This window comes from Dermacentor variabilis, chromosome 2, assembly GCF_050947875.1.
Source record: "Dermacentor variabilis isolate Ectoservices chromosome 2, ASM5094787v1, whole genome shotgun sequence".
NCBI lineage: Eukaryota > Metazoa > Arthropoda > Arachnida > Ixodida > Ixodidae > Dermacentor > Dermacentor variabilis.
In genome coordinates, this window is record NC_134569.1 from 74,222,676 (window position 1) to 74,245,701 (window position 23,026).

Below are 23,026 nucleotides of genomic sequence, written 5' to 3' on the forward strand. Positions count from 1 at the left end.
TCTCATTTTTATTTTCACCGACCCCCAGATGCGGCGAAACGTTGCTAGAACGGCTTATAGAAATGTAAGACGGACAGAGAGAGAAAAAGGAGGAGGCGGAAAAAATACCAAAGCCGAAAAGAAAGCTCGTTGTACAACACCCCGAGGAACGGGCGCTCGCTCATCGTCGTCCGCCTTTACGAGACGAGCGCGCGTGCAGATTTTTAATGCGCACCTGTGCACCGGCGGCCTTCCACGGTTCAGCACCTCCTGCCTGCTCCGCGCAGCAGCGACGCGCCTGTCATCTCGCGGCGAGCGAGGCTTCTCCCCTAATGCCACGTTTCGGACGCCGTGCACGGGAGTGTCACTGCTGCCTCTCAACGGGTGGAGCCGCGGCGTAAGGGAGGCCTCGTATGAGAAAGATGTGGGGCGTCGCGTTTCGCCTGCATACTTTCCAATCTTGTGTTCGCGGGTGCACAGCTTTGAGACGTATAGGCCTAACGTTCCGTGTCTGATCGACGATAGTAGCTCGTGGCAGCGAGTCGTGGGAGGGTCTCCTTTGAAACAGGCGAGCACATTGGGCCAGCGCGAAAGTGTCCATCGACGAGGGAAGCCCTCCATTTATGGCGCCGGTCGCCATATAATGCTTGTATAGAGATCGGAGCACCGCCTTCATGCGCGGTCAGCGTGTCTGTCTGGCGCGTGAACGCGCGTTCTCGTCATGCTCTAACTTGCTAATGCGGGCCTAATTTGCCGAGGTAATGGCTGTCGCACACAGCAGCAATGTTTCGAATTCAAGCACGGCTGCGTACTGCGTATTAGTGACAGCACATTAGAAAAAAAATATGAAGAAAGGAGGAAAGGATGAAAGAAGGTAGAAAGGGAGACACGAAAACGTTTGCCTTCGAAGAGCCCTACATTGAGGAGTTGAGCGTTGATATATGGCAGTCAATTGTAGCTACCTAGTTTGAGAATAGGAATGTTTACTAGAACGCAAGACTGAACAGCTCTGCTCCAGGCTTTATGGCTAAACGGAAGAAAGCTAGGTAGCCAACCGTGTTAGCCACGGCCGGGAGCAGATCTACAAAGGCCAGGGCGGGTCTTGCAGACGCTTCTGGCATTTCATAGGTGCAATTACTGAGCGCCACCGCGCGCAGCTGGTAGAAACCTGCTGCATTCTAATCACAGAGGTTTCGGTGTAGAAGTGCGTTTGCCTGTGTTCCTGCACCAACGGTAGCCTGTTTAGGTCCGTGGACCATAGTTTCCTACGATAAATAATTGAGGAAGTTCTAGCGCTGCAATCGTTCAGCCATCATGGGAATGATGGGTAGTACATGAATTTGTCTGATCTTCGAGCATGTGGATCCAGAGGTTCTTGTGGCTATGCTTTCTACGCTTTATTTGCCTTCATTCTCCTACGTTTCTGAACAATCTATGCTTTTCTAAGTGCATAAGAATCTCCGAACACGCAAAATCGCGACCAATTGCAGCGGTTCAGCTTGTCGAGGAGGCGAAGGCGAAACGCGGCCGAGCGTCTCCGCAAACGCCATTGATCTCAAAGCGCTGGCTGGGCCGCGAAAGATTCACAAGAGTGTTGCATGCCGCTTGTCGATGCATGCGGTCGTGGCGTAATTGGCTTCAATATTGGATTAGAGGTCCTATATGCGAATCCGGCCGTCGCGAAATTTTAGTAATGTTTATTTAATGATTTATTGCACAGTACTTTGTTGTAATGACATGTTTACAGAGTAACGAAGCAGTTTAAAACCACAAGGACGAAGTTCAGGCAAATCCTTGTACTACACCCATCACTCCCATGCCGCCTGTAGCTCCCGTAGACGCTGCACTATAGTTCCCTCTAGTAATTATTGTACGAAACTCTATGCCGCGCACATGCTACAGAACTTACTGTTTGCACTTGTTCAGCCTGACGATGCGGACCGAAGTTAAATTAAATTATGGGGTTTTACGTACTAATACTACTGTCTGATTATGAGGCGCGCCTTAGTGGGGGACTCCGGAAATTTCGACCACCTGGGGTTCCTTAACGTGCACCAAAATCTGAGTGCACGGGCGTTTTCGCATTTCGGCTCCATCTAAATGCGGCCACTGTCCGGCATTCGATACTGCGACCTCGTGCTTAGCAGCCCAACACCTAGCGACTAAGCAACCACGACGGGTACGGACCGAAGTGTTCAGATGCTGCATTCAGCAGATGCAGCCGCTGGCGCACTGTCATGTTGCGGCCGAAACCATACTCCGTTGCCATGAAAACAATAAACACTGGACTGAAACCTGAATTTACTCCGCGCTCTGCTGAAGATGAATGGAGCGCTGGGAGCTCTTTTGCAAAGCCACATGGACATGAGGGGCTACGCGGTCGTCCATAAAACTCGGATTTTGCGATTCCTCCGCGAAGCGTTGGAGCTGGAATTTGACGCATTTAACGCACTATATTCACACATAACGGCTAACACTAATACCAGGCAGCTAGGGACAGGAAAAAAAATTAAAACGCGTTGCTTTGTACTTTATTGCGGGCGTGTGTGTGGGCACTAATTAGATTAATTCATTGACCGTTCTATATTGCAATATTGATAGGACAGTCGCAGGAGAGAGTGAGGGAGAGACAGAGGAAAGGGGAAAGGCAGGGAGGTTAACCAGCGAGGAAGATCCAGTTTGCTACCCTACGATGGGGAGAGAAGGGAGGGGAGGTAAAGTGATAACAAACAAAGTAGAGATAAAGAAAGAAAGGAGCATAGACATACAATCACAGTCGGTCACTGTCACCGCATACTGCCACCGCATAGCACAGTAGCACTTGCAGCACCATAAACATCTGTTCAGGCTACAGCCGCCTGTCCAATTCTGTTGCCTTTAAAAACTGCAAAAGTGCCCTCGTCGCCCTCTGCCGCGATGGCTTGTGATGGTGGCATATTAAAATAAGTTCCTCTGTTATAGGTCTTCGGTCAAAGCGCGCTATCGCGATTGCGAGAAAGAAAATACAGGGGAAATACTTAATTGAACGATGTGCGGAGAAGTCTGCTCGAGGAAAGTTGATCTGCTCTTTTTCCTTGGAAATGGCTAGACGTGAAGAGGCCGGAGGGGGATGGGGAGAAAGAGAGAAAGCGAGGAGTATTTCGTAAGGAGACAGCTGTGTTTAGAGCGATTGATGAATGGACGCACGATCGGCGATGTGTCTGTGGCAACAACATACACAATATTTTGCAGTTGACGTGATGAAAGAACCAAGACCGGAACGCGTATGGTAGTATGGTGTACGCGAAAGGACCATGCACGGTCGCTATTGAGAGGGAGCGACAAAGAAGGATCAATATAAAGTCTTCAAACTGGATAGGAAGAACTAACCTGCTACATGTATTCATTTTTCCGCAAGAAAGGATCTCAACAAACGTTTATTTAGTATTTTATTCCGTAGGTCTCACGAACATGAAAAAAAGAAGTACCGCCTATCGCTTGGGGCATCCCTCTCGGGAAGCGAACAAGAAAAGAAGAAAGAACGCTAAACGTCGACGACTTATGTCGAGCGTCGCAAAAAATCGCTTGGCGCTTGTGCAATGTGACCGCCACACCACGACATGGTTGTCCCGTAGCGGGTCTGGTTTCAAGGACGGCGACGCCCTTCTTAGGAGGACTGGGATGAATGGTGATTGGGACCTGTGCTTGCCGCAGGGATTATGACGCAAGTAACGTCTTCAAAGTCGCCGCGGGAGAGGGAAGTGGCGCTGCGAGGACGGTCAAGACAGCAGCCGAGGGTGACCGTATTCTGCATGCTCACGGCTAATTAAATATAGCTCCTTGAGGAAAGAACACAAGCGCTCGACCATGTCCATTGAGAACTTTTGCCTAACACATGAGACAGGGTCGTAGGAGCATCACTGTGGTCTCGCCTTTCAAGAAGTAGATGTCTGCGTTGAAGCAAAGATGCATGCATTTTCCGGCCATTTCCTCTGCCTCTTTAGATCGGTAATGTGCACAGTTGAAAAGAGTTTTCACAAGAATACACAGCCGCGTCATCTCCTCTATGTACCTTAGTAGTGGCAACGACGAAAGTGGAGGAGATCATAAGTGTAAGTTGTTAGTGTCATAAAATGGACTTAAGCTGTGTGGCGTGTCCTGTGCTTTTCTGCACACTGAGGTTGTGTAAAAGGTTCACGTTGATATCGTCCCCGCTGCAATGCTGGGCGACCAGAACGCTATTGGAAAAGTTGTGTCTTCGGTTAATCCGCGTACGTCCACGTGTTGGAATAAGGAATATGACGAGAGAAGAAAAAAAAAAACGCGCCACAGGACGAGTTTGTCTTGTCGCTAAAAAACTTGCATAAAATAGGCATCGCGCTTTTATCCTGGAAAGCTGGCAAGGGAACCTGGCGCGTTCCAAGAACATGTGAATTCAAAACAAACACTTGTGATTTTGTTGACTGGAAAGCAGCGGGCATTGATTTTCTTGCCGCCTGACTACACAGTTATACTTCTGCAGTATTTATAGCTTCTGCCAAAATGCTGAGACGGAAAACGTATACCGCGCGATTTACGTGCTTTGAAAGACGAGTGTGGTGCTCGAAAGTGAAGCAGTGAGTCAATTTTGAAAAGCATGGAACAATTTCTAGTTGGCAGAGGGTCCCACGTATTCTGCATCGATTTCACGGTGTTTACTTTGGCCCCACTGCTGGCAATAATCAAAACAAGGGGCGTCTTATACGCACCGAATGAATGAAGGGGTATCTACTTATTTCTAATCTACCGATCAAGGTTTATTAAGATTTTCTCCACTTCGTTTTCTCTTCAGGTTCTTCTTACTGTCCATTTCATGCCGGACCTTGCCTTTGTAGGGCAGCCTAAATTTGACTACAGAACGTTCTAACGGCGCAGACATGTATACGCATGGAAACGCATAAGGGCACGCAGATACATAGCAGTATTTCTAACAGAGCACGCGTTCTGGAAAAAAGAAAAGTAAATAACGAAGGGAAATAAACTTCAGTAAGACGGACTGCTGAGATAGTTGCTACATCTTGTCCATCTTGTCCCACCTGAATGCTCGGTCTTAAGCTAGAAAATAAAATTATCCTTCCGGCTGTATCTATATGAGTTCCCACCGAAGCTTTAGCGCTTTTCAGCGTCGTAGCGCTATAACGGCACAACGTGCTTGCAGAACAGCCTCTATTTTCTAATGTGGTTACTGTCACCACGAAAGCGACTAAATACACAAGAGCAAATAAGCATGCATTGCCCTTATACGGCGCTCATGTGAAGCTTGATTAATCCACGCCGAATACTGATGATACGAAGAAATAAAGGGCAGCGCATGTTGGAAAGCTGGGAGCATAGCTCCATTATAAGAAACAGAAAACAAACGAGGAAGACCGCTTGCCTTCGCGTGGAAAAGCCGTGCGCGCGTGTCTGAATTATTCCTGAATCAAAAGTTATATTTACGCTTATCTGTGGAAGCGCACGTTTCACCCGAGGCACGAGGAAACGGCCGTCGAGACCACTTACCGCATCACTGGAATACATCTCAGTGGCCGCGTTTCGATACTGCGGACGCTCTTCGAGTCTTGAAGGCCTCGGGCAATCCTGTCCACGATCTCTAAATAGCGACCCGAATGTGACAAGCCGCGTATGTAATGGGCGCATTGGCGCCTCCAACGAGAATGGAACCACGACGGCGTAATCGGTGTTACACGGGCGCCATGACAAACACTCCCGTAGAAACGTCAGAGGTTAACAACGCGAATCGCCGTTATCTAATGGCCTTGTTAACAAGCCTTCTCGCACGCTGGTCCTTTTTACAATTTACGACTCACTTAGAAGAAAATGTCAGGAATAGAAATCTAACAGGTGACCTCAAAAAGCGTATGAGTACTTCTTGCAAGGCCCAGTAGCTGTATTGTCAGATTAAACGCTACACAAGCTGCGGGGCCCGACTGTTCATTTCACAAGGACAGCATTGGGGACATAATCTCGCTTTTAAAGTGTCTAGGCGAATGAACGGAACATTGTATGCCGACAGTTACACAGAATTAAACGTACTTTGTAAGTATTAAAGTGGAAAGCTGGGCGAATTGGTATACATTCATAACGGTAACAGCGCTAACAAAACGACGACGGAGTGAAAGGACACAGGACAGCGCTCGCCCTGTGTCCTTTCACTCTGTCGTCGTTTTGTTAGCGCTTTTACCATTATGAGAGTACTCTGTACGCCCGTGAAGCTTGATATATGCAACCATTTTCCAAGCTTGCACGAAGCGACCGTCTTGCCATAGCTTCACGCACGATATATGAGCTGCTTCACTCTGTCCTCATCGTCACCCACCTTGCGCCTTCTTCTTTCAGTGACGTGCTGTTGTTTGTCTTTATGATGGCTGTGTGCGAGCGTGTAGGCGTGGCAGTTTTGGACGAGGCGGCGAGCTTCGCTCTGTAGCTGACTTGCCCCCACACTAAATGGAATATAGTAATAAGGTCTGATACAAGAGGAGGACTTCCGCTTCTACAACTTGCCAGCGGATAACACTGGAAGCACAGATGCACGACAGCTACGTATCTACCTTGTGTGCGGCGGTGAGGATCAAGATGTGACATCGGCATTGAAGTATTCCTCAGCACTTAAAAATCCTTTTTGCAGTATTTCGCATGATACACAGATAATTCGCAAATTCGGTAATTTAGTGCTCTGTTAAGTAAAATCCTTGCCTAGTATTTAGTATCTCATCTTAGGTACTTTCTTTGAGTATTTCATGTATGTCAGGTTAAATGTTAAAGAAAGACGATGACGTGAGCAAACATGTGAGCTCCGGCGGCGCACTGATGCCTGATTTCAACGGTCATCGTGAACGCCTCGGAATAGAGCTCTAGGTATGGATAGACAGATGAAATTCTTATTAGAAATGAAAAAGATCCCTCTGCGGGCTCTGGACTACGAATCTTTCCCGCTCGTTCTACACCGAAGACATCTTCGTGCTCACATTGTGGCTAGCTTATTTTTCGTTTCTCCCGCATTTTTACGCCGACGGCCTAGCTTGTTTGACACTATTGCCCGTTTGTCTCTTGAGCCGCTACGCAGGGACCACGCACGTATAGAAACGCCTTATCAGCATCTCGTCTTCTTTTCTCTCTATTTGTTCGACCCTTCTGGCTCTCGTGCAGGTTTTTCCCGCTTGAGGAATGTTCATTCAATTGAAAGCCCTGCGCTGTGCTGTCTTCGCCTTCCTCTTACGCTTACGTCTTCGGTGGCTTCATCTTTCCAAGGATGTACACCAACTAGGCCAACAGTGCTCAGCCTCGCTGCAAGAAGAGACAGCCAATTAGGCGCCCGTCGTCTCTACGCGCCGCGCGTAACGGATGACATGCTCGACCCGTCCGGTGACCGGTCGGCTCGCTTAATCGGGTCCGCGGGCTGGCGGCGGAGTCGATGCCGAGGCGTGGTCCAACGCCGCGTGTCGCGCGCTCGCCACGAGGAAAGAAACCGGCGACGAAGGAACAGGCGGGGTTCGTGGCGCGCGTTAATAGAATCAGGAACGCGGACCACGTGAGCCGCTGGCGGCCTTGGCAAGGGCACCGGCGCGTTATTGCAGCGTGGTGTACGACGGTCGCCGGCCTCCCGAGGCTATGTGCACGGTCGCTGGTGCGAGGCTTGCCCAATGCGGTGGCCGAAGCGGCGCACGAAGTTTAGCAGCCTGGAATGCGTGTCACCGAAGGTCTCTGCGACGGAGGCAAGGAGCGAAGAGCGAGAGACAAAAAGAATAGCGTATATACCGAACCACCGCGGCATGCTATAGTACTGAGCGCGGTTACCCACGCTGCGATAAGTACGAATTTGTTCAAAGAGTTCGCATTGCACGTTGTTCACTTTCAGTCAGAGCTCTGCTCTTCAGGGTAGTTTGTTTACTGTCTTATGTAGCAGATGAGACGACTGCAAAAGTCTGCAGCCCTAGAATTGCATGGTGCGTCTGCGTGCTGTCTCTTGAAATTGGCTGAAAGCAGTTCTTATGTTCAGAAATAGTTGCACGGTTTTGGTGAGACGAACACAGAGGGCGATCGCTGATCGAGAACATCTTTCAGGAAAATCGCAGAGCAAGATGCAAACCGGATAACAGGCAGCCCGGGCGATGGAGTAGGACGGTGTTTTTCGATACAAGGCCGATTGGCAGGCCATATTAGGTGCGCGCTCTCTCTGAGACAAAAAGGCTGATTGGGCCGGAGGAGGTCAAAGTCGACGCCAAAAAGGTAGATGCACTTTTAGGTTATTGCCTCTATAAGGGGCCTTATTTCCCGTATGAAGAGTGGAATTTTTCCGCCACAGAAAGCCTGTGGCATTATACTTTCTCTTTCGCCAAAGCTGAGTGGCGTCCCAAGGAGGAAGCAATGGCAAGATTGTGGCGGCCCCCGCTTTTCACTGTGATAGAATGACAAGTCCGCTGTTCGCGTCTTGGTTGTCAGTCTATATAGGGTGCGTATTACTCATCAGAGGCACGTCTCAGTACGCTGGCGCCTATTATCTCTCTCCGCTTCCAACCTGACGAGAAGTTCGGGTCCTCTGCGAGTACCCACGTTACAAGCCTGCAGTGAAGCTCGATCAAGCTGGGCTATCTTTCACTGCGTACCCATTTCCTACGACTATAGGGGATACGTGATGCAAACTCAGGTGCCTTGCCTAATCTGCGCGGGCATTCATGGAGCCAGGTCTAACCTGGGTTCACTTTTCGCGAGCCTCGGTCGAGGTTCTCGAATCTGTCATCGTGCGGAAACCATCGAGGCTGGTTTCCGAACGCTTCCTGAGTGACAGCGCCATTATAAAGGAGCCAATGAGTGTTCCAGTATCAGCAGGCTGCAACGTAATTTCAGTCGTGAGGCTGTGCATCACACTGAAGGTTGCTTAGCCGGGTTAGTTGGCACTGCGATTGATGGACAGAGTGATGGGTCACACAAACACAAGCTGAAACTTCGGTTGTACATCAACGCGCATGTTTTGCGTGCACTGTCTTCTACCTTCGTTATTCGCATTACAGGCTTAAATCCGGTATTGTTCTACGTCCTTCACGAGTGGCGGCGTCCAGAAAGCTCTAGAAGCTACATGTTCACAAGCGATCCCTTTATCCGTTTCTTTCTCTCCTCTTTCTCAAATAAGAATTCCAAAGAAAGCAAGTACATCCCCAGAAGAGACAAGAAGAAGAAGTATTTAGGCACTCAGACAAACATCGACGGAAAAAGGAAGCACGGGATAGCACGAAAAATTGAACGCGTAGGATACAGTGACCTGTTATATGCTACTACAGGTAATTCCAAAGGATTGCAACATGTTTTATATGACTGCAGTCGTTCGTCAGATAATTAATCTTTGAAAGTTGCGTTGTGTTTGCGCGGGACCCTAGCTAGAAACTGCGGGTCATTTTCGGCCCGAGGAGAAATGCTACTTGCGCATTGTGCTCAACGAAAGCGCTTCTAACATTTTTGAGAACTTCGAGCCTTAATGAGACTTCATGAGCAGGCTTAGTGTGCGTGCATGTCTGTGAATGCATGTGTTGTTTGCGTGTTTGATAACTGTGTGCCCCATATCATCCACGCAACACCTGCAACAGCATGTGCGACAATCATCCATTCCGATCTAGCTATAAAGACAACATTACTCCGCCACCCCCTTCCCATTCTCCTTCTCTCTCTATGTTTCTAGAGAAGGACACATCAAACATTCCTGGCGTTGTCCATGCCCTATATTACAAGACGGAAGATATAGTATGCACGCGGAGTGTATACGAAATTTGAAGAGAAGCTACTATCCCGAAGTGGCGTTTTTACTTCCGGAGAATTTGTCAAAAGTGTCATCTTCTCTATAGCACAGCAGACCCCGATAAGGGGCCAGAGTGAAATAAATGTTTTCCCCCCTTTCTCTCTATAGCACACGTACTTTGCAACAGGTCTTGTTCTCGGCTCTTCGAATATCCATTTGGACGTATCAGAAAGAAAACAAATAAAATGCTGTCTAGTTGGTATCTTCTACGTACGCATGGGTGACGCACGTGTAGGGAAGAAGGATAACAGAACCTGCAAGGGGGTGGAGTGCGCGAGAGACGAGAGCGAAGTCGTGAGTGCAGGGCATGCGCCTCGTGGAGAGAGAGAAAGATGGAGGGAGGAAGGCGGTATCGTAGGGTGCGCAGTGCAGCACAGAGGCGAGAGGCCGTGCGGGGGCTCATTTTGCCGCCGAGAAACAATAACCGCGTCCACTTCCTCGATGGCGACCTTGCGGCGAATCCAGCTGCCAGGTCACGTTCAGAATTTGGCGCGGTTGTGCAGAGCGCCGGCCGTGCTTATGCGAACCCCCCCCTCACCTCTCGAATAAGCCGCTCGCTTCAGTTGCGGCCTGCGTTCCTTCTTTATGCACTTTTTGTTTTGTAGCTTCACTCGTGCCAGCCTTAGTTATTTCTTCCAACCCCACCGCAGGCATTCTCTTCTTATGGACTCGCCACGTTCTTTCGGGAAGAGACATTCTAACCTTTTGTTGTTTTTTAACTTCGTTTTGCTAACGTTTCCTATGTTTACCACAAACTCGTGCTACAGCGCTTAACTAACTAAAGCATTGCTATTATTTCAAAAAGAAGAATCAATTAAAATCATTAATCCTTTACAGAAAACATATGCAAACATCACACAAAAAAAAGAAGAGCGGGCTAGCAATTGTCTCCTTAAAAGGGCCACCACTCCCACCCGCACGCAGAGAAGAGAAAAAGAAAGGAAAGAGAACAAGGATACAAATCAAGAAAAAAAAAATGAGAGGAAGGAAGAACATATCACACTGTCACACGCAGAGTACGATTATTACAGACTAGAGTAGAGCCTCGTGGATTAGAAGAATTATCGTGATGTGCTGATGAGCATCGATCATGCGAGGCTGCAGAGTGGCCAATAAAATTAGGAGAATACGCTTATTCCTGCACTGAGTGCTATATACGTGGAGATGCAGAACTCCTCAAGCTCTTGCTTGTGCCTAGGACCTTCTTTGTTACTACCAGTGATACGCTGTTCCTTCGATTGGCTATACAACGGTAAACAGCCGCGGATGCTCAAAACTGCTGCATTGTTTAGCCATGTCGCGTACAAGGGTGCAGACGACTATATCTTGATTTTTAGTAAGCTGAAGACATCGTCAACGATACAAAGCATGACATCGAACGATATCCAGAATGATCTGCACATGCCAGAGTTCGAACAAGCGGCTGACTTGTACGAGCGCTGAAAATGGCACGTGCTTTGTGAATAGCAAACAGTTTATTGGGGCCGCTCCCACTGCACTGACCTTTGGTCGGCCTTACTAAAGCGATAGAACTTGAGGCGCCATAATCATATTGCTCGCCACAGCCGCTATCGCTCACCATCAACCTTGTGTTTTCGCCTTGCGCAGTGAAGCCTTCGACGCTGAATCTGTTATACGAACAGGCTTGTCGACGAGTGGAGGAACGCAGTGGTGGGTAAAGGGGCTCAGCTACTGGCCATTGTCAAGGTTTCCGCCTTTAAAACAAGCTCGTTAAAAACTAAGGTAGCGGGGGAGTATCTGGTAAAGGCTCTCATCACCAGTCAAGTTATCGATACACGATTCCTGAGGTGTAAATATAATCGAGATTCGGAGAGAAAAACACCACCCCCAAAAAGAAAAGCCGCACATACTGTAACGCAGCAAAAATCAGCGAGTCAGTCAGTGTTGTTACGGCTTCTCAGCAACTTCCAAAATAACAAGGCCCTTGTTCACAAACACCCTTTTACGTATCTGCGGCCCGTAATTCACTGGCACCTTGGCGGTGACATTGTTGTCGCCTTGATAGCTGTCACATTAGCGGGAGTTCATGCTCTCGTCAATGAGAAATTGCCCTTACGTAAACGGAATTTTGTGAATGAGTTTACAGTTCTTGCATCTCCAGATTCGTTCACTAAAGCTTCAGGATGAGTCTAAACTCCTTCCTTTTATGGGCGTACTGTTGGCTAGGAGAAAGCATGGCTAAAATCCTTAATTTCAGAAAAAGAAAATAAGCATGAGTAATTTGTTTTGACGATAATCAAGTGGATCTTTGGACAAAAACAAGAACGACTGTCTGAACAAGCTGAGAGGGGGAGGGGGGTTAAAGATAAGAGATTGAACTTAGAATGTTTTCACCTGTAAAGTACTCATAGGTACCACCGTCTTCCTGTCACTTAACGTTGCGCCTATAATTTCTCGTTTCATCGCTGGTTGCGGGATTCGCCATACCTTGTGCTCAAATTATTTGTTATCCTCCAAATTTCAGCATCATATTTCGGTTCTGGCCGAATACTGTATACATTGTTTCAGACTGTGTACCTTTATTTTCAAGAAAAGTAGCAACCCTCATTTTTATGGGGAATGAAAAGTTATACGGCACTCTTGAGGAAGACTGGAAAACTGTGTGTTGACAGAACAACTGGAACAGCCTCTTTAGATTACTGGCACCGACTGACGTTGGCATGCATGCCTTAATTAGAGTTGTCGCCTTGAGGGTATCTGAAGTGCGTGGCAGTCTATAAAATTTTTTGGCGCTTCCTTACGTAGCTGCGCCGTTTCCTTTCTAACTTATTTTCTTCTTTCATCTTTTGGGAATTTTATGCAACGCAACATTTCAGGGTAACCAACTCAGTGCTACGCTCTTTGATCACATTATGTTTGTCTTATTTAAGTTTTTATTCCCATTCAAAATATGACAAGCTGTGTTATATGCAGTATGAAACGGACAACTGTCGACCACTTGCATTTCCTCCCTGCTCAGTGTTCCCGTACGTAGAAAATATTTCGTCAAAGTTTAAAAACGCTTTGAAATATCCTACAGTTGTAAATATACAGAATACGTCAAATGCGCTTATCTAAATTGCGTTTACTTTTTGTCTGCGCTATTATTTCCGTCTTTCCTTGCCCACCTTACGTTTCCCCCATTGTATGATAGCAAAGCAAAATTTTCTCTTCCGGTTAACCTCCCTGCCTTTCCAATCTAATCTCTCTCTCTCTCTCTCTCTCTGAGAGTACAGCAGCCTTGCAGCGTACGTATTATAATTCAGCTCAGAGTTACATGCACTGAACGACTTAGCTTCGGAAAAACGCTGTTTTGAATAAGAAGTGCGTAGCGCTTGCGTGCATATCTTTTAAAAATATAATTTTCAGCACGGCAGTGAAGGTTTCTTTCATGCGGAGTGCAATGGCGTGATGCTTTCCTATTTCAGCTGCTCCCGTTCCTGTATAATTTGAGTGCTGCTAGCCCGCTGAGTTAATGACAAACTACGAAACATCATACCCCAACTCGACACCTAACTGCAAAGGTGCGGCGGTACACCCTAATTAGTGATGTGTCTACACTCTAAACGAAGTCGATCAACACATATAGCATTTCTCCTTCTCTCCACCTTTCGTGCCTAATGTGGCACTTCTTTGTATCCCAGTGCTGTTTCCAATTGAATTGAAGTGGAACTAATACTAGCTTATCAGTAACTATATCTAATTCATGCCTTGCACTCAGAGCCCTGTGGCTCAAAATATCCATTCCTTCAGCATATAAAGTTTAGAGGCACTTCTTTATAGCGCTTTCTTCCATCGCCTATTATTGTCACCCGCTATTCGCGTAGAGCTTTTAAACGCCTTTTTATAATCGCGATAAGAACAACATAGTGCACGCGAATTGGGGTGATGCAACAGAAGGTACCAGCATGCGCCCCGACTCGCTTTCATATGCCACAGCACAATATCGCAGCACCCGAACTGTATTTACGGAGACTTGTATGAAAATGAGGAAAATAAATAAGCTGCGCCAAAATCTACGCGCGCATGCACGTATTTGTCGTGTGCACCGACGCAGCTGTGCTATAAGCATCCCCGCGAGAGTGCGTAGCTTGCTCCTTTTCACGAGCCCCAATGCCCGTAAGCGCATGCGTCGAAGCGAGGGCAGATGCATCAGTCAGCATAGCTGCAGCAGCAGCTGTGTTCGGCGTTAGACAGCGCGGCAGGAAACGTACACGTCCCAGTGCATTCCTCGTGCCGGATGCTGCGGCGGCAGTGGGCCCGCACTTGTACGGGTACGCGTCATCATTCTGCGCGTCCTACATGCGCGGGCATTGCTGACTGGCACCGTGTTGTCGTGTCTCGCTTCATTTCGCTTTCTCCCCTCGTCACGTGCTGCATCGAAAAAAAAAAAACGAATGAATGACGATTGCGGTCACTATCCGGGCCATTTTCAACCAGCGTGCCATTGTCCGTCATCTGATTGATGGGGGCTGTTGGACTCCTGACACCTGAGAAAGCAGAGCACAGGTTCCATAGAGAGGAACCTCGCTTCTTCCAGGGCCGAATCGAAAACGCAGTTTAAAAAAAAGAGCGAACTGCGTTCATCCTACAGTTATTGTCACCCTGCGTTGTTATGCAGAGCAATGCAGCAATACTTCCTGTGCTCGTATCGCTGCAGTCGCAAGAGATGTGGCACCGTGGGCAGAAGGGGAGAGAGAGAGAGAGAGAGAGAGAGAGAGAGAGAGAGAGAGAGAGAGAGGGGGGGGGGCAGATTTCTTATGAGAAATCCCGAGTGGCCAGCCTGAACTATATAGTGTGCTCTACTAGCAAGGTACTCTCCACAGGTGAGCTGGGAGAAAAATAGTAAGGGGACATTATTCCGATGATTACACACAACTACATAAAACAGGCGTTATACTGAAAGCCGGGAACAGAGTTCATTGCAGTGTGCAGCCTTCGCGAGTCGACCGACACCTCCTAGACTTATAGGAAGTGTTGACTGGACGCTTGGTAGGTGGCTCATAGGCGATCTGGGCCACGCGTTCTTATTCGCTGCGCGTTAAAGATTTCAGTCCACGTACATATGAGCTGTTCGTCCCCACCGAAATTCCTCCACGTCGATCAATAAGTTATCCTGTGTACGGCAGCTTTGCAGCACGAAGCCTTTACTGACTTCCACCCAACGCTTTGGCGCTATCACGTTGCTCCTGCTCGTTACTGGACCGGGCGGCCTGCCTCCAAGGGCCGTGCCTGGCTTCGTAATGCCACGCCGTACAGCGTATTCATCAACCGTTACTGCGACCTCAGCCACCGGTAATTGTTTCGATATCACCCCGTGAAATAAAATGCAGGCTGTGAGGGGTTAGCTTCGTGGTTCGAAGTGCACGCAAGGCGCTGATTTACGTCGTTCATTAAATGGCGCGTCGTGAAAAGTAGGGCGAGGCTATTACCAACGATACGAATACGTATATGAACCTGTGTGAACTGGCCGCTAGCGAACACAGTTATTGCCGCATCGAATGTTCCTGTGCACCTGTGATGAAGATTAGCATGACATGCACCACCTAATGACGACAAGCGTGTTCGTTAATGTCACATTCGCGAATTGCGAACTGGCATAAGATGTGCATGGTGGTAGTGGTAAGGCGTCGACGATCTTGCGTAAGGTGATTTTGTGTAAGCCGATAATTTACAGTCATATATGCGAATAAGAAACTGCGTTGTTGGACGCGTTAGCACACATGTGGAACGAGAATAAATTAACGGGAATGAGAGAGGGCACAAGATTTCTCGTATTTGGCCTTTTGCTTTCTCCCTGTTTTCGTTTTCATTCGGAACTTCCAAACATGCAAATAGGGCTTTGCGATGATTATTCTGTATAGACTATAGTAAAGTCTGTCATATGGTGGCGCCTTGTTGTATGCTCCTGCTCCATCAGGCCCCGCCTTTTCATACATTGACTTGAGCTAACCGAGAATGCGCACTAATGTCTGGTTTAGAAGAACGGCACGGAGTTGCGATGATACAATTCCGTTATCATATAGCGTACGTGGTGTTCGCAGTATGCCTTAGATTTTGCAGCCGATCATCAAATTCAACAGATTTGTCGAAAATTGGCGCTCATCATATGTGCTGTTTGGTATGCTTATTCGTATGTTTTTTTTTTGTTTGCGAGAAGCCAGGATGAAATTTGCTAAAAACAATTTTTGCCAGCGCAACTCAACATCGGGATTAAACTCTGTAAACACGTGGCCCAGAATTTGGCTGCTTCCGTAGAGTTTCAGAAGATAGTCCTAGTAGAGCATCGAAATGGCTGCAAAATTGTGCCAGGCAAGATACCGTAATAAGAAAGAAAGAGCGATAAAAGCTTATGCTTCAGAGTTATGCTCATGTAAGTGATAGAAAAATATTAAATGAGAAATGAACCGATTTTGCAGGTTTATTAACATTAGCCGCGACATTTTCATATCGTCTAGGTAAGAGAATGGTCTGCGTGATGTACTCCTGCGTAAAAAAGAAGAAAAAAAAAGAAAAGCTTTCCGGACGTGGAAAGAGCGCGAAAACTGAAATTCTTGGTGGCGTAATCCTGCAGCCTGGAGTTGGAGGCGTCCTGCGTGTGCCTCCGGTCTACAGAAATAAGGTATCATTTGGAGACTTCACGCTTAGTGCACATACTATAAGAAAAACATCTCAGCTTTCGCATTTCGAAAGCTTTTTCCGAAGATTAAAAGTTTTAAAGTTTATTTAAGTCTATTTGTAGTGCGAAAGAAAACGAGCCTAGGTTTTCAGCAGTACATTAGGAGGTCCCAAAGTATAACTATCCGGTGAACCTCCTGTTTCACAATACATAAAAGATAGTGATATAAGCAGCAGCAGGATGCTTGCACCACGATATTACACACTACAGAACGATATATACATGCAAAATAACAATATAAGATAATAAAATTAGAATAAAAGAAGATTTTTTTGTGTCATAAGTTACGAGAGGCATGTTTGTTGTAATGTTTTTGGTCGATTTGTTCGGAAAGCTAAGCCATACTGCTACCAGCAAGATCAGACATAAAGCCCGTTGACAGAGCTCTTGTCTTCTCGCGTGCGTTGATCTACGTTTGCGTGAAAAAGCCTGTATAAGTCTACAAGTGTCCGTTGTTAGGCAATACCATCGCTGGTGACCGCAGCACCACCACACATCGTTGTTATTTATCTTGTCGGGAGCACTTCGACCAGGGAACTTTTATGACAGATAATACATAATTAATATTATATGAGCAGCTTAAGCGGCCACCAACAAAATATCTTTCATTGTGCATGCCTATGTTGACTGATGTTTGGGCGCGAAAGAGTGAAAGTAGAGTGTATGTTTACGTAGCCTTTTTAGTTACCTCTCTTTCTATTTTCTTACGATACCTCTTGCGATATTTAAGATGGTTTATACGAAGTGGTGCTAAAATGTATTTGTTTCAAAAGCAGTATACGACCACCCCTTACGATGGTTGTCGTACGAGGTGAAGCAGGTATAAAATGTGTAAAATTAAAGGGTATGCTGTTGCTTCATTAGCAGTAAGCCTTCGGACAGTCGATTCTAAAGTAACCTACCCTCCAATTTGACAATTTAATCATCGTCATCATAATCAATAGCAATAACAAAGATGACAAGAACGGCAACGGAGTGCACGTTTACCGCTCAATTTGTATGACATCTTACGTAACATATTATGTAACATTTTGTGCAACATTTAGCAACCGTGTTCCATAAATACTGCTACTCAAGGAAAAAGCTATTCTAATCAACATCTGCGCGATGACCTTACTTCCTTGCCCAAATGTAACTTGTGGTCGTTAAACATTCGCCACGGACATCTTTGCAGGGCCGTGCGGCACGGCAAGATAATTGTGTAATTACTTCGCTCTCAGTATTGATGTTATGTCTGCGCATCTACGTTCGTGCATCGCAGCGTTATTTTCGGCGCCTCGTCTCGCCGCGAAAGAACGCAGGGAATGCCGATCGCGGGCTATGAAGCCGTCACGTCGTGACCGCTCATGGTCATGGTGACTGTTCGGGAGGAAGTTTATTGTATGGAGATCGCTGGCGGGGTCGCAATCAGCGGCCCGCGAATGTGCAGGGGCTTTTATTGCCGGGCATGCAACTACGGCGCACAATGGACGTGGCATCGAGCCACTATTGGCAGTGGAATCTGCTGGCGTGATAATGATCAGGCAGCGTGAAATGAGCATGCGTGCCTAAAGTTGGTGGTATGTCATCCCGCAAAAAAAGAAAAAAAGAAATGAAAAAAGAAAGAACAAGGAAAACAGCTACGGCAATTACACTGGAAGCTTTCGATGAGATCCACGTGTAATTACATGAAGTATAGACGTATACAGTCGGCTTTTGGCTATTATTTTGCCCCACAAGGCGTTGCGGTGGATTTTCTGGTTATTCTGGCGCAGGATTCTGGTTATTAATTATAATGAATTTCGAACGATGGGCAATCGTGAGGGATCTCCTTCGATTGCGCAGTCAAAGGTCGAGCTAATGCGTTATCCCGCTAGATGATTGCTGCTGATATGTTGGGTGCTCATTGCAGAAGAATATATTTTTTGCGGAATGTACAATTTTCCTATCGCACTCACGCACGCACGCACATGCGCGGGGTATGTTGCGAACGTTCTCTCAGACGTCCTTGAAAAGAACAAAACACGCGAATGAGAACAGCGGCAAAATGTGACGCGCGATTAAAAAGGTGCGTACGCAGAGGCGCCGGAACATCGTATAAACAGACCAGCTTCCCTTCCGAAACGCGAGCCGCCCGAGGGACGCCTTCGAAAGCCAGCGCGCGCATAGTGACGTCAAACCTTTGACCAACAGCGCTGCAGCATCGGCTGCTTTGCGTGCGTACTTCCGCGCAGCCGCGGTAACCCGACCGCGCCACGCGTTCTCGCGGCACCCAATGCTCCTCGTCTCAACGTGGTGGCCTTTGCACCGCGTTAGCCCCGACGCACCGCGAAATAAGCAAGCAAAGCGAACGAGCAGCAGAGCGCATCTGCGGTGGTAGCCAGAAGCCGTGCACGCTGCTGCTGCTGCTGCATTCACGAGCCTCGCTGGCTGCTGCATCGGTGGGGACGACGACGAAGACAGCTACGACGAGAGGGCCCGGCAGAGTGGAGAGGCGAAAAAAAAAAAAAAACTCGTTTGGGACCGTAATGACTAGGAAGTGTCAAGCTCCCTTCGGAAGCCGGCGCATGCACCGAAGCGTGGCGGCCGCTGGCGTCCCGCTTCCCAATCGGGCGAGGGATGCGGCATTGCACTGGCTCTGCCCTGCTCCGCGGAGTGCGTGTATACAACTGGTGAAGGGGGCAACGACGGAGACGACATAGAGGACAAGCTGAGAGAGATGTGCATCGCCGCTTGCCTCGTGGCACATGGAGAGCGACGATCGAGCTGCTTTTCTCTGTGTTCTTTGGGGAGCCTTCGACGACTCGCGTTCGTTTTTGAACGCCATGGTTTAAGATCGGTACACCGTGTTGCTATAGCTCTGCGCTTTGTCCTGGTCAGAATGAGCCCCACTGTCTGCGAGCAGCAGCCTGTCGTGTTCCTGGCAGTTGCTCCTGGCTGAGTACCGATGGTTGTCTGTCCTCTGTCCAAAACAGAAATAGCAGGGCAATTTGGTGAACTCCTTGCAAGCTGCTGCAGTTTGTGTATTCGCTCGCACAGATCCGAATACCCGTGGTTATGCTTGAGGCTGTGCACTAAACGCCGGCGCTTCGATGGCCCAGCCGTTCAAGCGCTGCGAAACTTTCGGGCAAGATGGGAGCGAAACGCCCTGGCAGGGTGGCATCGTAGATCATCGCCGAGTGGCAACGGGATAAATGTGAGGCCAACGTTTAGCTTGCGGCTTGTCTGCCTATGTTGGGCCGGCACACTTTGTGGAAGTACTATATAACGCTGAAAACTTTGGTGCTATATGTCCCACTTCTGTGTGGTCATGAAAAATATGCTGATAGCACATGAAGCTAACTTGTCATCGGACGCCGGCATCACATCCACAGTGTCATGAGAGGCAGCATCTTTCTGCTTTAATTTTGTTTTAACATAGAGAATGTGGGTGTGTTAATTCTTCTGACGTAATCCTTGCTTTTTGGCTTGAGGTGCGCGGTCTCTACCATCGCAACCTCCAGAGCCCTCGCCGCGGGCAGAACTTCAAGGTCTGCCTGACAGAAACGCAAATAATAACAAGGCTTTCTAATGAAATTACGTGGTACTGTTTCTGACCTGAGATAGCTCAACAGACAAGGTATACATGTTATGGGCTCTTTAAAATTAGGTGAAACCTGTAATGTACTGCGGGGCTGCTCTTTATTCTTCATTGTCTAACTTTCGCGAAAAAGAAAATAACGATGTCAGTATTTTTAAGCACTATGCGATCTGTCCACTGTTCCAGCTTGTCCACAGGCGAGAAACAGTGATGCGTTGCAGAGAAAAAAAAAATATGATGCCTTGCTGACAATTCACGTTTAAATACCCATAGTCGGGAAGCCGTCTGATGTAGCGTCGTTTGTTGGCTGATATTTTAGCTAGTGGCGGGACACGACGATGCCGAAATACATATGTCTGCATTATTATGCTAATGGTGGTCTCAGTAAATGCTAGATTTTTGTGCGCCACGCTGAGTAGCTCCTCCTGTTCGACTTCGCATACCGGATAACTCTGTAAGCGGCATTTGCCGCTGTGCGAGTTTAATCTGCTGTGGATAAGGTCTTCAGGTTCGAAATATATATGGATAGTCAGATAACGCTGGACATTATCATTTGTCACATATGTCAGTGCGCATGATTTTATGCATCTTATTTCGGTGGATTTATGCAAACTACTATGGAAGAAAACATGCTCTTACTCTCACTATGTCGCTCTTTCTCTCCTGTATGTGTGCGAAAATCATTAATAAATCATGTGGTTTGGTGCCCCATAACCACACAGGGCGTTATGGGGGACATGCAGCGGAGGGTTCCAGATTAATTTTGACCACTTCTGGTTCTTTACGGTGCACCTAAATCTAAGTAAACAGGCTCCTTTGCATATCATCCCTGTCGATCAGCATGCAGCTGCCGTGACCAAGGTCGGCGGGTAGTGGAGTACGCTGTAAGTGTCAGGCTAGGGTACTGCATATTTCGGCCTCCGTTGATTGGCTGGAGCAGCACGAGCGAGAAGGAGGCTGGCTGGCGACGCCTGCCTTCATCATCACTTCATCAGCAACCGAAATGAACAGCCTGCTAGGTTCACGCTTACCGAATAGCCCCCTCCCCTCCACAAGTACTCATGTGACCTCATCAGTTTGTGTGCCGGTTTGCGTGCGCGTGTATGAGCGTGTGTGTATAGTGAATCTTGGCATATAGGGAATTTAGTCGAAATCTTGAAAGAAAGGAACGCTCTTAAAACAGCTGACCTCATGACGCGTCTCAATGAGAAATGAGAAGGGAGATGACGGTCATACTGCCTAATAATTTCCAACAGGTTTTAGGCAAGGTATGAGAGTCGAACAAAACCCGACCGAGTGCCAAAGGCTGCAGTAGAAGAGACGCCTCTTTTCGAGTTGTCACATTAATGCCGTTCGGAAGAGTGATATGAGACACGAGTACCCGGTATAAACTACGATCACGACCTCGTTATGTTCTACGAAAGCGGCAGGTAGCATTCGAGACACATCACGTAGAAGAAGAAGAAGGGAAAGAATCCTTTCACGCCTCTTACTGCAGCTGACTTCCCGGTAAGAGATTCTGGATGTCTGAATGCAAGCAGCTGTGCAGGAACGAGACTGCGGATCATTCTCCACACCTTGGCAGCGCGACGGGTGCTCTGAATGACGCGGTCTTTCCATATGTTATGTCGAGCTCATTTGGTCGTCGACAGTTCCACTCATGGCCAGGAATTCCCAGCTTTCCTGCCAAGGAATTTCGGAACGGTTAATGAAAACACTAAGTGTGTAAGTTAGAGATCGCATATTTCTCCCGACAAAGCACATGTGTTCCATCTGTTTCTGTCAAGAACAAAAATAAAGGGAATGATGCTAAGAAGCATCAACTTACACCATAAGCAATTTCTGTTCGCTTATTGGCCGCGCATGATGGGCAAAATACACAATGTTGGCATACTTTTAAAGACCTACATCATCATGCAATGTCTATTTTTAAGAAAGTAGGGCAAAACAACCTCTCAGTAAAAGGGCAGCCACCGAGTTATTTAAGACAGAATACACAAACAAGCTTGTTTTGCGCTCAGGTGACAGCGTCAATCTATACGAGATCCACTGTGCATCACGTAGCATATGACAGCCCACGAACTAATGTCCCGACCACGGAGGTCACGCTTCAATTTACATTTCTCTCGTACGCTTCGCAGCTTTAAAGCTTAGAAATGAAAATTATGTTTACCGAATGCACTGCCTAATTGCTCTCAGCGGTATTTATCAACTGACCATGGCGTATGGGGAACGAAGGCCTGGGTTTTCGCTGAAACATATCTGATTCCCCGCCAATTACTTGTACGCTAGTGTAAATACTAAAAGCAATCGGGGACTCACGTGTAATGTCGGCAATACTCTCTCAATGGTGCCGTCAGTCCGCAGCCTCCGGAAGAACCCGGGGATCTGTCCTTCTCCCGTCGCCGGCCAGCCGATTTCAGCGGGCAATCCAATGATGCAGCAGCAACAGCGAGACCCGCACAATCGACTTTCAGCTGTTCGCACAACTAGACCGCCCCGAGTGCCTACACACGCTCACAACACATACACACACAAGCGCGAGATGATGCCGATGCGAGCACGCCGTCACTTCTGCTGCTGCTGCCGGGTGAGCGAGCAAAGCGCTGGATGGGTAAGGACCAACTTCCGTACAGCGCTCGCGCCGCGCGTCGGGTATTCCTTTCTTTTCTTTCTTTTTTTTTTCTGTTTCCTTGCTTTTGTTTTGTTTGTTCTCCGCTGCCTGACTACGTCGTCTGGAGTTTTGCAACTTCGACGGCGGCGGCCGGCGCGCTCACGATGGGGTACGACGTGCGGACGGCCGAGACCGGAGGAGAGTCAGTGGCCTTCGCTTCGCCGCCGCCGAAAAAGAGAAAAACGAGAACGTAAAACAAAAACAGCGACGGACACGCGGCGTGGCGAACGGGCGAGCAGCCCCAGTGATGCGGAGGAATGCCTGTCCCTCTTGCGGCGTTGCGGTGAAACTCGTTCTGGAGCGAGGACTTGTGCTGCCTGTCGGTTG

The 23,026-nt window shown here is 47.9% G+C and overlaps 1 protein-coding gene across 1 annotated transcript in view; it reads right to left on the reverse strand.

The window, feature by feature from the left end:
* Positions 1-22,692, reverse strand: part of bbg (PDZ domain-containing protein big bang) — a 348,240-nt gene extending 325,548 nt beyond the window's left edge. Inside the window, exon 1 of the mRNA XM_075680936.1 lies at positions 22,348-22,692. The gene's annotated coding sequence lies outside the window, so the exon portion shown is untranslated. The remainder of the gene's footprint in view (positions 1-22,347) is intronic.
* Between the last annotated feature and the right edge of the window lie 334 nt (positions 22,693-23,026).